The sequence below is a fragment of the Mauremys reevesii genome, linkage group 7 (assembly GCF_016161935.1).
Source record: "Mauremys reevesii isolate NIE-2019 linkage group 7, ASM1616193v1, whole genome shotgun sequence".
In the NCBI taxonomy this organism is placed as follows: Eukaryota; Metazoa; Chordata; order Testudines; family Geoemydidae; genus Mauremys; species Mauremys reevesii.
In genome coordinates this window covers 59,952,483-59,971,400 of record NC_052629.1, presented here as the reverse complement: position 1 = coordinate 59,971,400, position 18,918 = coordinate 59,952,483, and the positions used below count along the sequence as shown (strand labels likewise).

Below are 18,918 nucleotides of genomic sequence, written 5' to 3'. Positions count from 1 at the left end.
GCCAAAGATGAAAGGATTTGATTTGAAAAAGAAAAGGGAGTGTAGTCCTACATCCTGTACCGAATACATTTCAAAAACGAATGACAGAGCAAAGCTCATTCAGGCACTCACAGGACAATGTATGAGATTGAGTGGATATGCCACTGCCATCTACTGGAAAGGTTATGTCACAGCTGCTCATGCACAACTGACCCGATTTATTAGCCTATTTGGTGACACTGTTAATACTGAGCAGTGCAGTAACTGGAATGTCTATTGCAAAAGAAATACGGTGATTACAAGATTTGTTGTTTGTCCAAATCAGAATAAAACCAAAGATTGTTGAAGTTTCCTTGTAAGATAGCATACTCATCAGCCATAGCGCCTCCTTGTGTCAGGGTGCAATGCTGGACGGGGCCCTTGCCTCTGGCACCTCCTGCAGGCCATCTCCCTCCATCACATCTTCTGTAGCCTGGCCTTCTGGCCAAGTGATATAAAGTTCCCAGGTAACAAAAGGTCACAGCTAAACTTCCAAGAAACTCTTCTACCCCTCTTGGGCTCTACTGCAGTGTTCTTACGGGCCCTCTCTCAGGATCCTCATCTGCTCCTGCATTTGGGCTTGCATTCTCCTGCCTCAGGGGCTGGTAGGGGAACCCAGGTCTACTGGCTACTTTGAGTTCTATCCCAGGGTCCTTGATTAAGCAGTCAGGTCTGTTTCTTCAGAGGTGGGGCTGTTTCCTAGGCCACTTCCTATCTCTAAGCCTCCTTGTACTGCTTACCTGCAGCCTGTACTTAAGACAGCCTCCCTTTGGGTCTCAGGCCTCTGGCTTCCCCCTTCTCCTCTGAACTAATAAGTCTTCCATCCTTCTCAGGCTCCACTAAAGTGCTTTTATAGGGCCTTCCAACTGGCAAAAGAGTCTTTCCTTCTCTGCAATTTCTTTTCCTCTAGACTGAATTCTCCACTTTACTATGTAAGTAGTCCTTCCTGATTCCCAGTTATTGGGGTTACCATTCATCATTAAGTTGCTCTATCACTAGAGGCCTACCAAATTCAGGGTCCATTTTGGTCAATTTCATGGTCATAGGATTTTAAAAATCATAAATTTCATGATTTCAGCTATTTAAATCTGAAATGTGACAGTATTGTAATTGTACAGGACCAGACACAAAAAGGAGTTATGGGGGTCGCAAAGTTATTGGAGAGTGGGGCTCCTTCAGAGGTGGGCAGCAGCAGCGCAGAAGTGAGGATGGTATGGTATGGTATGCCACCTTTACTTCTGTGCTACTGGTGAGGCACTGCCTTCAGAGCTGGGCGCCCATCCACCAACCACTGCTCTCCAGCTACCCAGCTCTGAAGGCAATGCAGAAGTAAGGATGGCAATACCGCAAACCCCTAAAATAACCTTGCAACTCCCTTTTGGGTCAGGACCCCAAATTTGAGAAACGCTGTCTCCCCCATGAAATCTGTATAGTAAAAGGTAAAAGCACACAAAAGACCAGATTTCATGGTGGGAGACCAGATTTCACAGTCCGTGAGGCATTTTTCATGGCCCTGAATTTGGTAGGGCCCTACATATCACCATCAGCTGGGGGCTAGCTGGTAAGTTGAGCCTGGCTTCTCTTAAAGCGCCAGGCTTTCCTGCAAACCAAAATTTTCTAAAAAAGTTAATGTTGGGTCAATCAAAATGTTTTGTTTTGATAACATTGATCAATCATTTTATTTTTATTTTATTAATTTTATATTATAGCTTATGTAAAATAAATATCAAAACAAAAATTTGTTTCAAAACTGAAGCTCGGTTCTGACCTCACTGAAATATTTTTTTTCCAAATGAAATTTCATTAAATTTAAGACATTCCTGGAAAGCGTTTAGATTTAGATGAATCTGCATTTTCAAATGGAAAAGCTTTCCGTCACAAAATTTTTGACCAGCTCTGATTAATACCTTACATTTACATATTATCTTTCAACCCAAATATTGGTATGAATAACATCCATACTGCGGGGGAAAAAAACCAACCTGTGGCAGCAAGTCTCTGAGCCCAGGTCAACAGACTTGGACTTTTACTACAGGGCTAAAAATAGAAGTGCAAACGTTTCTGCTCGGGCTCTGAAACATGGCAAGGGAGGTGGGTCTCAGAGCCGGAGCTCCAGCCTGAGCAGGAACATCTACACTGCTATTTTAAGTCCTGTAATGTGAGCCTGAGTCAGTTGACCTGGACTCTGAGATTCACTGCAGGGGGGGAGGGGTTTGCACTGTAGCTGTATCCATAGGGATCACTTCAGTCACCCATAAAATGCTGCTTGCTGTAGGATGAAACACAGCAGCTGTGTAACAGCAATAGTACTGTACACAATACTTTAGCCCAGAAGGTGAAAGTCAGGCAGAATATTATTAGTTATTTAGGACTAGATTCTGATACCATCACTTGAACTGAGTAGTACCTTACTTTGCAAGAAGCTGGTGAAACATGTCATGGGATCTTTAATGACCACAAGGGTCATGGCCTCAGTTTTATATTTTATCTGAAAAACAGCACCTTCCCTGGAGTAGTGCCCCTGACAGCATGCTATGACATTGTATGTAGTTTAGCAAATGGTAGTGTTGTCTTGTTATATAAAAACGGTATGACTTGTATTGTTGCCCTTTGCCATACTTGCATTAGCGCAGCTAGAAATGGAATCAGAGATTGTGACAATTGTCTAGACTTAAAAGCGACAATGCAATCTTGCAGTATTTAAAAGGACAATTGTGTGCTTTTAAATAGTTTCCATTCATGTTTGCGCCATTGTTTGTAATCTACATTTAGGAGTTTGAAAATAAAATGTTTTTCCTTTTCTGATTTAGTTTTCATGCTTAGCAAACATATCTATGCTTAGCAAATGGAAATGCGCATGGTGATTTTGTTTACTTCCTTGTTTATACTTCAACATCTTGAATCATCCCTGATAATGGTGCTAATCCCCAAATAAAAATCTTTGTTTGCTAACAATTAAGGTTGTGAAGTGCTACTACAAACATGTGCAATTACATGCATTATTTAAAAGAAAACAAAATTAAAAACTATGGAAAGTAGCCCAATAAGGTTAAACATGCAATTCTGACACCAAACCTAATAACTGCATTCATTAACACACAAACTGCAAATTTCCATCAGTATAAAAACAAAACAACCTTAAATCTGTCCCTGTAATGATGCCAGTCTACAATATTTCCTTCCTTAATCCTTTCATACCTAGGGCCTGACCCTAAAAACAATTCATAATTGTTTAACTATGTTTAACTAACTATTTAAGGTTAGCAAGGTGAGGCATCCATATTGTAAGGTCAGTTACATTTTGATGATGGATTTCTTTTAAAGGGCTCTAAGGCTGTAGTTGTGGTCAAACGGCATTTTTAAAAGGTTTTACCACTCCCATCCTTCTATTTCTCTTTCCTTAGAAACAGTAGAGGGAGTTAAGATGATGACGGTTTCATCTTAAATTTGTTACTCAGATTCTCTAAGTGATATTCATACAGTAAAAAGTTTCTCGATCCATTTGTATAAAAGTTGGACTTTGACCATGGCTAACATGTCTGCTCTTACGAAAACACTGTAGAATCTCTAATTACCGAAGGAGGTCGTGATCTCAGATTTATATCTTACCTAAATCACATATCTTCTCTCTCACCTCCATAGCACTATGCAGATAAACTGGTCTCAGTAATGATATGGAAAGAAGACTGCCACCTCCATACTAGGTATTCTTATTGTAGGTCCTGACATAATATTGTATTATTACTTTCTGGTGACAGAGTATTAGATGAACCACAAAAACTAATGGCCTGATTTTCAGAGGTGCTGGTCACCCACAAATCCAGTTGAAATCAATATCAGCCAGAGGCACTCAAAAAGTTTGACCACAGCTAATGTTTAGAAACTGGAAAAAACAATCACATTATATTGTTGCATTTGAGGCTTAAATTATTTTGACCATCTCAAAATAAATATATGTAAAGTCACAGTCATCAGTTGTTCTCACTGGAGAGTATTCTGATGTTAATGTTACTAAACAACAATACAAATTAGGGTGAGGATTGGATTCAAATCAAAGAGAAAACTGTTGAGTTCCTGCTAAAAATCTGGGCTAGCTCATGCCGCTGAACCCTTTTTCAAGAGAGTATTGTGAGCTGAAAGTTGACCTAGATATAACTTTGAAAATTATGCCTGTTGTGGACGTCAATCAGACCTTTAACATTATTTTGACAATATTTGTAGGCGGTTAATTTCCTGATGTTTTTCTTTTTGCAATTTATAGAATCTGCCATATTTAGGGTTATTGAAGACTGAATTTACCAGGATTGTTTCACCTTAGAACGGGAATGCCATTATCTTGGCATATCGATCCAGGTGGCACTTAGTCTGCAAAGAGGCTACGTACCTTTGGGATTTGCCATGATGATGATGCTCTTGTTGATGATGGAGGGTTCCCAGCCCATTGGATTGAATCTGGTATTCTGTCCACATTTAAGTGAACACCATGGTGTCTTGTTTTTCCAAGGATCACCCACTTATGTCTTCAGTTAGTGCTAGTGTGCATGCCTTACATAAGCCTCTAGGTTGCTCTTTTACATTGATTACCAGTCACCACTAACTGCATGGAAATCACCCCCACTCCTGGCTACAGCAGAAAGGCCTAAGGACTACAGTTAATCCTAGGGTGAAATCCTGGCGCTATTGAAGTCAATGGGAGTTTTGCCATTGACTTCAGTGAGGCCAGGATTTCAGGAATAGATTCTTCAACTTTGGAATGTGTCAAGGGGAGTGAGAAGGGAATGGGTGGGAAATCTGGAATAGGAAGAGAGAAAAAAAGGACAGAAAGCACAAGAGTACGGGGGATATAGGGTCTGATCCAAAGTCCACTAAAATCAGTGAGAGAGTCTTTCCACTGACTTCATAGGAGTTTAGATCAGGGCCATAGACAGAAGGAGAAGAGCAGGAAATCAGGTAGAGTTTGTACCTGGGCTGTGGGGAAACGGAGAGAGATAAATGGCTAAAATGAAAAAACCTGTAGGAGACAGGGGAAGCATTTACAGGAAAGGGTGTTTACTGGGCAGGAACGGCGAGAGAAGGGGAAAGGAAAGCATGCAGGCCCATGGGCCTATACCTAAAAACAGTTGGCAGCAAGGGATTTAGCCTACAATCCACCTACAATCCACCTTAGGGCAACTGGAACAGAAGCTAGCACACCAGTACAGCGTAAGAACAACAAATTAAAACAAACAGCATACTATTAAGCAAATAATAAAATTTAGATGTGCAGGGCTGGTTGCTTCAGGGCAGGAATTGGGCTTGCGTTCTACTTGGCCATCATCAGGGTGCTGAGTCCCAAAGAGATCCAGGCTTTCCATGGATATTTCTTCAGTGGCGTCTTTGTGTTCATCCCCGGATTAGTCTAACAGGTCATCCTTTTGGGTGTGACGAATTGGGGGGAAGGGGGAAGAGAGGCTCCCAGCCCCAGTCTCCCTGTACCTGACTCAATCTCCTAGCTGAACCAGTCCCAATCTCTTCTGACACCAAATCTCAATTCTTCTCTGCCCCTGCCTTGGCTCTTATCCCCTCTGCTTCTTCATTAAGAGCACAGGAAAGACAGGCTCATTGCTCTCAGTTCTGGTGCCCAGTCTGACCTGGACCCAGCACAGCCTGGAGTAGTAAATGCAGGGAAAGTCTTGCTAAGCCCCAGGCTGAAACAGGCCCAGTGTGAATGGACACTCTGCGGAATTAAACTGCACAGCTCTAGCAAGTCCCAACTGAGCATGTGCAAACTGCAATTTTTCAAATTCTTATCATTTGGTCAAATGTGGTTGGATTTTCACAGGGACAACAGAAGGCACATCCCTGACAGAAAGACCATTCCCCACCTTCCAAATTCAAGTCCCTGCTTCAAAGCATCGGGGCACTAGAGCTTCTCAAAGAAAAGGTCACCAGAATTCTTTTAACATGGGCAAAACAACATATTTTCCTTAAACTTGTTCTTGGAAACAGCTGGATCATTTTGGCTGAAATGCCCCGTCCTCCTCCCCATGACACCCTCACCCCGCCCCAAAAAAAGGGGGGGTGAAGGAAAGAAAGAGCTGCTGCAGATACCCAGTATGTAAAATTTCAGCCCAAATGGTTAGAATTTGAGGGTCATAAGCATCTGAACACAGGATCTTATAATGGGAAGTGTCAGGCTCCCTTAATAAAAAGGAGTGTACCTGCCCTGCCTATAATCATGGATTTCTTGTCTCTCTAACAACCTGGAGCAATTTGTGGCGTTCTGGAACAATGATTTTCTTAGGTTGGCTTTTTTCATGTTTTCCTTTTTCAGAAAGAAAAATAAAAGGGTTACATTAATATTTCTAGCTAGGTATTTATGAAGCTCCTCAAAACTGGTAGCTGGATGTGAAATAAAAGGTTAAGGGATCACAATTAAAAAAAATTGTGAAGGGCTTTGGGAGATTTTCAAAGACACAATTTACAGTTTGAAAATTATTACAAGACCCCTAATTGCCATTTGTGCCTTTGAAAATACAAAGGGGGGATTTAACATGGAGATTATTGTAGCCTGATTAATTATTAGTTATGAGATTATTTATTAGACTACAACATGCATTTGTCACAGATGACAGGTTCTTTTACAGGCTGCTACTTAGAGTTAATTGAGAAGGTGGAATTTGGTGAAGCACACAGACTTTATGAGCTTTAGTTAATATAGGCAAATATGTATATTATAATTGAAATAATAGAATAAACATAAGTATAAGATCAGTACAGTAAAGTGGTTTCCTGCATTGTGCATACACACAACCTTGCATTGTGCATACTTACAACTTTATGGAGACCACTGGAAACAAAGATGGAAGGAAAAGTAGTTGGAGCCTATCAGAAGCAAGGTCCTGATTCAGTCTGCACTATCTCGGGGACCCAACGAACCTCATCCTTTGCATCCCCAGCTTTATGTAACCAGTTAGCTATTCAACCATATTTAATCATCTTCCATGACCATAACAGATTATACCTTCCCATCATCTATAAATGGCATTCTGGGGTCCACAGCCACAGCTCTAATAATTAATAACATCAGTTATTTCTTAATAATTCCTATGTTATTGCGGTTTAAGTGCCTAGTAACCAGATTGCTACAGCCCCCTCCAAAAAAAACCAACCCTTTTTTATTTTTGAAGAATAATGCAGTGTACTGTATTATTAGTTACTTGTTTGTCTGTCCAAATGAGTGTGCAGAATTTATGATCTGGGGTTATTTTCTTGGGCCTGCAAGTTTTAGCTAAAATTCAACCTTTTAGCATGACTACTCCCACAAGTCCTCATACTAATAAAAACAGCCTTTAGCCAGAGCAAATCCAATTATTTGTATTTTCCTATTTGCTGTTACAACTTTATAACTTTCATTATTATTCCTATAAGCATGTTTAGCAAACAAATTAATTTATATTTTACCCAAAATTATAAACCTTCTATGATCAGGTCAGGGATCAATGGTCAACATTATTGTAAAATAATTTTTAAGCTCTTGTCCTGCAAAATGGTCTTGGATGATGCATTAAACACCCTATTAAAAACCAGCAGTTTGCAGGATAGAAGTGTTAGGCTCTGATCTTGCAAAGTCTTAGGTACGTCACATATTTGCTTAACTAGACACACTATCAGCAGTCTCTTGACTTCAATGAGACTAATCACAGTATGCAAAATTAAGCATATACATAAAGCTTTGCAGAAATTTGAATCTGATGACTCAAGGCCCAATCTTGCCCCTATTGAAATTACTAGGAGCAAAATCAGTCCTAGAGGTAATTGCCAGTATGCAGACTTTTTGCTCTGCAACCACTATTGTTCCTGTGTGTGCATGCTCAGCAGCAAAAGTTCTGAAATAAGATTCTGTCTCCCATGTTTAATAGATTCAGCTTAAACGCTAGAGATCAGATAGAAGATTTAAATCTACAAGGCAGATGAAAATTTATAGCCTAACAGTCTACAGATTAAAAATATAGCTGATGTGCAAACCAAGTCCCTTGGCAGTATGTTTTCCTCTTAGTAATGTATATGCTCAAGTCAATATACCAGCATAATTAATTATGATGCTGAAAGATATCCATATATCTAGGGAAGAACAGAACCCAATGCATGTATGGAACACTCACAGTTCATATTCAGAACAGGACACACCGTTCCTTGAGGCTATATCTTAAGAAGGTTCAAAACTTGTGCAGCAAGCAAAAATAAAGACATTCGAACTTCATTTTTTCATTTGTGTTAACATCCTAGTATATATTTATTGCCAAAACACAAGGTAATTAAGTCTATATTATAAACTAGTGACTAAGGACACGGCCTAATTGAATTTTTTTTTATATATATATATATTGACATTTTTCTTACAGAGCACCCTTTAAATAGTATGCCCTGACATTTAAAAAAAAATTCCTTTAAAAAAAAATAAGGGTTTTACTCTTCCTTTGTTGTTGGCCCAAGAGTTCATCTACCAAACATGCCCATTTCTCCCCCCACCCCCGCCCTTTTTTTTCTCTGCACACACCTGCCTACTGCCTCTTCTGCTTTAGCAGCAGCTTTGCTGCTACCCTTTTCCTGGCAAACAGCCTTTTCAGTATTGCCAAGTCTAAGCACTTCAAAATCATGAGTCAGGCTCTCCACAGAATCATGAGATTCCCTCTGAAATCATGAGATTTTTAAATAAAAACTCAAGGTATTGGTTTTACCTTCTGGTTTTTGAGCCTTTAGGATTCATGTTTTCAAGCTTCTCTCTGAAAGCAAGAAGGCTAGAAAAGTACTTTTTAAAAAAAAAGCTAGAATTTTCACAAGCACATGACTCCAGAAAAATGTCAAATATTTTGAAACTCACAATGAAGTCATGAGAGCTGGCAACACTTGATCTGGAAAGGAGCATGAATACAAGCTCCCTCCAAGTACAGTGCATGAGAATGAGGCAAGTGACCAAAATAAGAATAAAGCTGGCTCTACACAACGTACACAAACAAAAGACAGGGAATTCCTGCCATCTTCCAAATCTTTTTTTCTGTTCTAATATTCTCAGGTGTTCCTTGGAACAAATAGGAGGCACATAATTTTCAAATGGAAGTGGATTTTTCAAGTTGATGTCCCTTTAATTAAAAAAAAAAATCATTTGCAATTTCATGTCTGTCTAATGGGTCAGGAGGCTGAAATCTCCCATTTATTCCGAGAACAGGAAAAAGCCACAATAAGTTTTCTCCATGCTGTCCAGTCAAAGTGCCTCAACTGGAAGGACCACCTCTTGAAGGGAATGGGTGCTCAGCTTCTAGGTCTTTCTGTCCTCGGATTTTCTGCCATGATTGCTAACCAGTGCCAAGTGTCACATGAGTGTGTTAATAAGAAAAGGAGAGCTAGAAAGACTGGCTCTCTTTCTGAAAGGTAAGAAACCATGAGTTAGAGGCTTGATGCAGCAATTACTGGGGCGAATGTCTGTGGCCTATGTTATGCAGGAGATCAGACTAGAATATTATAATGGTTCCTTTTAGCCTTAAAATTTATGAATCAACACTTTATCTTACACAGGGCATCACAACTATTTTTGGCACTACAGTGTGGGGCTGGATATGAACTAGTGGGCTTAACCAAAACCCAGACCAGGCAAAAGTGACTATTGCTCCCAGTGATTTTATGGAATGGTCATCCAGACACCTGACATTAAAAAACAACCACCACAAAAAAAGGACGAAACAACGCTACTTCCCAGTTAATCTGTAGGAGCTACAGATTTACCTAGCTAAAGAGGAAGAAAAACCTTCCCCCTAGGCTGAAATCTTTCATGACAAGTTTTAACATGAAGGGTTAACTGCAGTGTAGAGTTGAAGTGCTGGCCATTCACTAAGCAGAACCCGACTTAGAGCTCTGTGCATGCACTGTTGCCTGGCTTCCTCAGAAAACTGCTTCCACAAGTGGACGATGAAGGAAAATGTGTTGACCTGCCATGCTTTGCAGACCCAGAAAGTAACTATGGTCTTTCAAGGATATCCTTTTCCTTTGTCAGCCACAGAGTTCCTCCTTTAAGCATTCAGTACTGTCCCCTTCCTGAGAGCAAGGACCCTGACTCCACCCAGCCTTGTTACCAGGATCTTTTGAATGAAGTTGGACCATTCTCTTTAGCATCTTCAGGAGATAACATTCCGTGGTGGGGTTGGTTTTTCCCCAGCTGAAAAGCAGTTTTAGAAATTCAAAGGGGCTGTTGCTTGAAGTTTGTTATGGGAATGTTTCCAGGCTGACAGGTCTGCTGTGGGTTGAGCCCAGAGAGGCCATTTGTACCAACCATTTGCTATTACTTCTTTTAGTACCAATGGGAGATTAGAAGCAAATGGCTGTCAAACATCTCATGGTGACCATTGGAATAGGTACAATAGCCAGAAGAGAGTAGTAAAAGGACCGTGCACAGACTGATAATTTAGGTGAAAGACAAACAGGCACTTGAAAGAGGCAGGTGGCTTTCGTGGTTAAGATTCCTACGGCAAGTCACTAAATAGGTTTCCCAGAGCCCTTACCAAATGCATCATTTTACTTTATGAAAAGGCTCTTTTTTTTTGGTTGTCATAGCAATGTGTGTATTCAAACTAGATTTAAATCTAAGGAGTACTGAAGACAACAGAGATAGTTTATTATTTTTTCCTCTACTCCTTTTCACGTTTGAAGTGTCACTCCTGAAAAGACTTAGCCACGGGCTTTCAATTTTACACCCTGTGACTAGTCTCCCTGGCTCTCCAGCATAGCAGCAGAATTTATCCCCCTGACTCTAAGTCACTGAGAACATGTGTGACAATGGAAGGATCTTGGGCTAGATCCAAAGCCCCTTGAAGTTAACGGCAGTCCTGTCAGTGGTTCTGATAGACTTTGGACCAGGCCCGTAGCGCATTATCTACCAACTTATGAATTTTATTCCACTATTTTAAAAAAATGGATGGCACATATGTTTTAAAAGTAATATACAATGGGAGACAGGGACACTGCTTTGATAGAGCATATAATCTTTACTAGTGGGTATTAAGCCACTGAGGTGTGGGGAAAATATGCAAATTTACAGAAGCACTTGTTTCATGAATTGTGGATGCAAACTCATGAATTTTAAGGCAGCGGTTACTTTGTTGCATAGAGTTCTTTCAGCATTCTGAATTCATATTTTTGTTTTTCTCTGTGTATTTATAAAGTAGTACCTTGATTTTGCATGATTTTTACAAATGATGGTGAAAGCCAGATAAATAAATTAGTACTGATGGTAACAATTGTCCCCCAATCCTATCCCTCCTCCCCAAGTCAATGAGAGCCATTTCATTGACTTCAGCAGGCTTTAGATCAAGCCCCAACTTTGTAATAAAAATGATGCACAACACAACTAAATTATGAAATCTCCAAGAGTCCATGGGATAGGTCTATAAAAGACAAGCAGAGATTTTCCCCCACCCCCCACCTAAAACACATCCTCCATGACACCTTTTCTCTAATACATGATGATAGCAAAAAGCTCCACTGCCAGCTTTGGCCCTGACCTAGTCCCCTGGACATTGATGGAGTCTTACAAATGACTTCAACAGGAGCAGGGACAGGCCCTACGCCTCTTTCTTGGGAAGGGGTAAAAAGAAGAACCACACAGGACAAATGCTAGTCGCATCATTTACTGAGCTTCTGGAAACTGCTCAGCCCATGATGATGGGACATGAGATAAGAATCTAAATAAAAAAGAAAATGCTCTTTTATCAATCCCCCACATTTCATTTATCTTACGTACTCACTTGATGCCAATCACAAAGTATGTGAGCACTCCATAATCTTTACACTACCCCCGTGAAGGAGTACTATGATCATCATTTGACAGATAGGGAACTGAGGCACAAAGAGGCTCATACAGGAAGTCTCTGGCAAGAGCAGGGACCTGAAGCTTGGTGTCCCAAATCCCAGGCTAGTGCCCTAACCACCAGACTACTCTTTCTTCCTATTACTTGTGCTTAACTCCTATTGACATCGGAGTTCAGTATGTGAAAGAACTGTAGAATCAGTTAAAGGGGAAAGAGCACTGACAAGAGCACTACGTAGGGAAAAAATGTGTGCATTTTGAGAAGAATGAGATACAATCATCAATGAAGAGAAAGGCAACACAAAGTTGATACACAAAGTACAAACTCACTGCTCTGCATAATTGTTATTTCCCCAGAAGTCACTCAAGTCCAGAGTTGTAATTTTGATGGCAATAAATATCTGCATCTAGCTGTGCCAGTGAAGTGTTTTTTCCTTCTGTGGTTTAATTGCCCTCAGGGGAAGGGTTCAGAGTAACCTTGCACGGCTGAGTTAAAGCAAGCCAGTGGCACAATATGGTTTACGTAGCTCTGTTACAGGGAAGCATTGTCACCACCAGTGACAGTCACTGTAGGCCCAGGGGGAGGAACGTCTATATGAGGAATGAGAACAGGGAGAAGAAACTAAATATAAAAAGAAATCACACAAGATTGGTAGCAGCAGATTGAGACAGAAGGATTAGAACAAATATATCCCTCTCCTTAAGATGAAAACATTAAGGGCTTCCCATAAACAAAGAGAAAGCAACATTTGTATAAGCAGCAAATCTCTTTAAGTATGGCTAATGGAAGCAAGGGGGTGATACAACCCTAAAGGATGTCCAGATTAAAAAAACAAAAGCCACAAGCCAAAAGCGTTTGCATTGGTACACTGGAAAGTGTGGGGAAATGCAATGTAGGGTGCGTGTTTCTCCTCCCCAGTGCACCCTTGCATGACAAGCAGGGCTGGTGTAATCACTAGGCGAACTAGGCGGTTGCCTAGGGTGCCAAGATTTGGGGTGCCCCTCTCACATTTTTTTACACTATTGCTTCTGGTGGGGGGATGGGCTGCTCACAGCTGTGTTAGCACCTACCTCTGCGGGTGTCCTCTGCAACCATGGGCCCTACCGCCTCCCTCTGCCACGCCCCACAACACTGCCTGCCCACCCCACCCCCTGCCAGCCCGGAGCTGCCGCCTGCTCAGGCCCCCTGGCTGCGGCATCGCTCCCTAGCCCGCTCCCTCCAGCTCTGGCAGTCCCGGACCCCCTGCTGCAGCAGCAGCTGCTGCCCAAGGGCTGCTGGCTGCAGATCGGAGCAGGTGACATCAACCCACCTACAGCTTGTCCTATTGACAGCAATGCAGTGGCAGGAGGAGGGGAGGAGGTGGGGGAAAGGAAGAGGAGACCGTGGCCACCGGTCCACCTGCAGGGTGGATCATGGCCCTGCCAGAGGATAAAGGGTTAAAGAGCTGCAAAAGTGTATCCGTCCTCAGCATTTGCCACCTTCCAAGGCTTCATCCCCATCCATCCCTGAAGCCCTGTGGAGCAGGTAAATAGAGCCCCATTTTTGGGGAAACTGGGGCAGAGAACAGGGACGTGACTTGCCCAAGGTCACCCGGGGAGTCATTGTCAAAGTCCTGCTTTGAACACAGGAGATCAAGGCTCCTAGTTCTGCTCTGGCTCAGACCATTAGACCAGAGGCCTTCCAGCCCTGAGCTCTGCACCTGCTCACACAAGGTATTAATCTGGGATTCAGGGGCAGCACACTGCAAGTTTTCGGTGAAGAAACACGGCTGTATCGAGCCCTTATGGCTACAAGGAAAATCTTCCAAAGGTGATGGGCATCTAGCCGACACAGTTCTGTCTGCCTGAGTCTGCAGCCAGTCTGGGACAACAACTCTAGGAAATGTGTCAGTAACTGTTAAGTCTAATTACGACACCATCAGAGCCAGATTTTCATGTAACATGGGTGACCAGGTGCATGGTGCACAAGCACTGCAAGTGTGTGAGCAACTCAGGTTAAGTGCAGCTGAACCCTGGACAGGCTGCAGCACCCAAGAGATTTTTGTTCTCCCACTGAATGACAGCAGATGCACCAGTAACTTTACTAGGTAGAAGTTTAGTGACCATATTAGGGCCATATCCTCCCCACTCCCAGCATTGGGCCAACTGCCCCTCCTCAGTCTCCTGATTGCTTGTATTGTAAGTGATGGGAGATCTGCTGTGGATTGAGGGGTGTATATGGACGTGCCTTTGCAGGCTCAGTCCTAGCCCAGCATTCAAAATAAATTGCCCTAAGTTTCAGAAGTACCAAGAACCCTGGAGTTCCCACAGACATCAGGGGAACTGTAGGTGCACAGCACCTCTGAAAATCAGGCCCAGAATGACACTGATGCCTCTGCCCTGGGCCAGAGCTCTCTGAGTAAGGGGCTTTAGCAGCGTTTGGCACGGGGCAAAGTAAAGCAACCAGGACAGTCATGACGGAGGCTGGAACTTTGTCCTCGCCTCACACCTGTGGGGAAGACAGGCCTTCAGACACCCCCTCCCGCCTGCATTGCACTTTCCAGCCCAGGAGCAAGGAACCATTTCACACCTTCGCGCTGGGGGGAGCTGAAGCCCAGAACAGAGAAGTTACTTGCCTGAAGTCATCCAGTGAGTTGGTGCCAGGATGGAGAATAGAAGCCAGATCCCAACTCCCAGCTCTGTGCTCTGATCCCCAAAACAGCCCTTTCCAGATCCGGGGGTGGGGGTGGGGGGGGGCGTCCAGGAAGGACTCTAGCCATGTGCGGGAGGCCCAAGGCCATTTATTTTCATTAAATATGTAGAATAACTAATAAAATTAATAAATTTTCAAGCTGAACGTGTATTAATTCTAATGAACAATGCCACATTATGCAGTATTCATTTTTTGAAAGTTTATAATAAGCGATGCTCCACTGGGAGGGGAGGTGCAAGGTGGAAGTTTTGCCTTGGGCGCAAAATATCCTTGCACCGGCCCTGGTGACAATGGCACTATACCTAGCACTCCCTTTAGAGACAAACAGAGGTGAAAGTAAGCCGGTACGGTGTACCAGCAAGAGCCGGTATGCCGCGCTGGACTGGACCAGTTTCTTTGGCAGTGATTTAAAGGGCCCAGTGCTCCTGCCACTGGGGGGGAGCCCTGGGCCCTTTAAATTGCTGCTGGAGCCCTGCTGCCACTGAGGTAGCAGCGGCAGGGCTTGGGCGGGGATTTAAAGGGCCAGAGGCTCCGGCCCAGCCCTAGTCTGAGCCCTGCCATCCTGGGGTAGCGGCGGCAGGGCTCCTTTTTGCAAGACTGTCATATACTCACCCTTATCCTTCAAGGCATGAGCATGACTTACCTAAGCTTCTGCATGGCCTAGCTCTGTCTTCACTTTGTTTGCTCCCCACTGTTTCATTGTGTTTTATTTAAACTTTAGAATGCAAGTTCTCTCAGGCAGGGACCACACATTTATATTAGTCTGCCTGGTGCCTAGCACATTTTTGTACACTCGGCAAATAAGCAACAGTATAGTGTTAAAAAATCATGGAACACACCTCAAATCACAAGAAGCTTAAAAATCATTTTGGTAAGTAATGTGTGTTGGTGTCTTTCTTAACCTTCTGCTTTCTGACTCTTTACAGTGCACTCTGTTCATGTTTCAAGCTTTTCTGTGCAACCATGAGGGTTAGAAGCTTTTAAAGAAAGCTGCAGTTGAGAGTCTCATGTAATCACATGACTCCAGAGCCTGGGGCTGTAAGAAAAATCATCAGATATCATGAGACTCTGGATGAAATTGCAAGTTGGCTGACTAACAATCAACAGTTTAGTGCAGGAAGTGAAGACTATGTTCAATTCATACCACAGAGGAGGTCTTAGGCCAGAATAATGTATTCACAAATACTAGAATTTGACTCGGGTTTCAACAAACCTATCCTTAGGATAAGTATTAGAGGGGTGTCCAATGACTATTAGAGGTCAGGGCCTCATTGTAATATCTCAGCCAGAAGACAGCAAATCCAGCAGGGACACCTAATACCATGTGGGGTAACTAAAAGAAGAGTGCACCTATTGAATCAATTCCAGCAGCACCTGTGTGCTCCCAGAGATCTGGTATCAAAATACTGGAACTCCTGAGCCCTGCTCACTTTATGAGCTCTGACAGGATCGCAGCACTTGGTGTTATGACTTGCCGACATAAACCACAAACAAAAGAGTAGACCTAATTTTTTACTTCTATAAGGAATAGCTTTCTTCTAATTTTTTAATGGATTCTTGAGCTAATCCTAATATGAAATGTTCTAGTTAGGCCTTTTTATTTAATGGGAGATAAATTCCAGCTTACCTTGTTCTAATTCATGATGGCATTTCTATAAGCTGCCCCCAGCAGCAAAACTCACATTAAGATAAAGCTTCCTTGCAGTAAGGATTTTCCAAGACTGCTCATCATTTGTCTGTGTGTGTCAACAGTACCAGGCTGCTTCTGACTCACCCTCACAGTTCTCTACATAATCCCCCAGCCTCTTATTTAGCAGGTGGAAATGTAGACTGTGCTCAAATCCAACAGAAGCAGCAGTTTTTGCCCTGCGCTACAGATGGTCAAACGTCACAGATCTGCTGCTTTGGTTTTCATGCAGCTGGTTGAATAAAGATTACAGACAAATCATTTATTTGATGACCAAAGCGAACAATTCAACTCTGTTATTCATCAATATTGTTGCATCGCCACCAGAGGCATCATTTCAGAAAAATTCGGGGGGAGGCCCAGTTGTGTCAGCACATAGAATGTTCTGACCCCAACAATGTCACTCATGAGAAGAACTAGGCAATTATTGCTTTCCTATTCACTGCATCCAAAATCTGGGCGGGGGGCAAAAAGTGGAAGCTATAATGGAGCATGTTGACCAATGACAAGTCTAAAGAGGGGGCAAAGCCAGGTTGGGGGAGGGTATGAACAGCTGACCCCCCTTGCCCTATAACAAATGACATTGATTGCCACCTTGTCACAGCAGGTGTGTTTTTAAGAATCAGTGATCAGACAATAGTCTCTGGGAATCTTAATTGCCAGTGAGAGTAGTCAAATGATAGGAGCAGGGTCATAGGTAGCAGATGCCTGTGTTCCATTCCCAGCTATGCCACTGCCTCACTGGGACACTGTAATGGTCCTCACTCAGGGGTTTGGTTGGGGAGCATGGCCTAGTGGTCACGGCCACAAGCCCTGACTGCCAAGGGGACTGCGGGGAGGGGAGTCTGGGCCCTCTCACTCTACTGGGGTCTGACCCAGGGCCCTTTAGGCTACCAATAGTCTGGCAACGAAGGCTGCTTAAGGCTGTCCTTCCTGGGCCAAGAATTAATCCAAGGCCTTCCCCTGGTGGGGAAATCCTCTTACTTAGTGTGGTTTGGAAGTTACCAATGTCCAAGGTCCACATGATACTTCCCTCTCTGGTTGTCTCTGGGGTGTCTCTCACGGAGGGCCTCTTTGGGCAGCTGTGTCAGCCTTTAGGCTTCCCTCTGCCCTGCACTGTGCTGCTGAGGTCTGCTCACCTCCAGCTCTGCCACCCAAATGAACTAATTTCCTGTCTTTTAATTCCTCCAGCAAATGGAGCATTTGCTGCAGAGGGGTGGGGTGTGGGTGTGTGGGTGGGGTGTGGGTGTATGTACACGCCAGCAGAGCTGGCTGAGCCCAAACTAATCCCTTATCCCCTGGTTGCCCCATTGTGGGGTTTGAACACCCCATCACAGACTCCTTGTGGAAATTACTAATATCCATGTTTCAGGCTACCTGCCTGGAGAGAGTGCGTTATCCACTTTTACTTACCTCTCTCTCAGGCCTGGCATGAGGCTGAGTTCTTTCGTATTTGTATACTGCTTTGAGATACTGCACTTCAGGTCTGCTGTAATTCCACACCCATCCCTTGCTTCTTACACTCTTCCCCATCTTTTCATTAGGGCTGTCAATGATTTAAAAATAATCACAATTCAAAAATAGTCGTGATTAATTGCAGTTTTAATCTCACTGTTAAACAATAGACTATCAATTTAAATGTATTAAATATTTTTGGATTTGTTTTACATTTTCAAATATATTTATTTCAATTACAACACAGAATAGAAAGTGTACAGTGCTTCCTTTATATTTTTTTAATTACAAATATTTGCACTGTAGAAAAGATAAACAAAAGAAATACTGTTTTTCAATTCACTTCATTCAAATACTCTAGTGCAATCTCTATCGTGAAAGTCCAATTTACAAAAAAAATTTTTAACGTAACTGCATTTAACAACAAATTAGTGTAAAACTTTAGAACCTACATATTTCACTCAATCCTATGACTTGTTCAGCCAATCACTACACCAAACAAGTTTGGTTACAATTTGCAGGAGTTAATGATGCCCACTTCTTATGTCACCTGAAAGTGAGAACAGGCATTCACATGGCACTGTTGTAATATAAAGTGAGAACTGTATACTTTGTATTCTGTTATAATTGAAATCAATATATCTGAAAATGTAGAAAAACATTAAAAATATTTACAATAAAGTTTAAATTGGTATTCTATTAACAGTGCAATTAAAACTGCAATTAATCATGACTTTTTAATTGTTAATTTGTTTTGCGTTAACTGCAATTAATGGACAGCCCTACTTTTCACTTTACTACTTCTTTTCCACCATCACAATGTAGTTTCCTCAGCAACCCTGCCCTCTCCGCCTAGAAAAAAATCTTATTCTTGTGCAAGCCCTCCCCTTTATTCTCCCCCACATCTCACTTCTCAAGCGATCAGTCTTATTTTAATAATCTCTCCATCTCTCTGCAGCTAGCCTGTCCTCTAGTGTCTCCTTGTATTTGTCTGGTTGAATTTGGAGGCCAGTCCTGAGATGTGGAGCACCCTCAACTGCCATTGAGTGCGGTGGGAATAGTGGATGCTCAACATGTTGCAGGCTTGGGGTGGGAAACATCTCTTACCCTGTTTGTTAAGCATTGCATACATTTAGTGAATTACATATGGGGATTTCAACATCTTAAACAGTTCCAGTTTAGGAAAATCAGCTTGAGATAAAGGCTTTTCATATCACCTCATCACAT

The 18,918-nt window shown here is 42.5% G+C and overlaps 1 protein-coding gene across 1 annotated transcript in view; it reads right to left on the bottom strand.

Moving 5' to 3' along the window:
* Nucleotides 1–16,203, bottom strand: part of DLG5 (discs large MAGUK scaffold protein 5) — a 231,177-nt gene extending 214,974 nt beyond the window's left edge. The window contains exon 1 of the mRNA XM_039480930.1: nucleotides 16,177–16,203. The gene's annotated coding sequence lies outside the window, so the exon portion shown is untranslated. The remainder of the gene's footprint in view (nucleotides 1–16,176) is intronic.
* Between the last annotated feature and the right edge of the window lie 2,715 nt (nucleotides 16,204–18,918).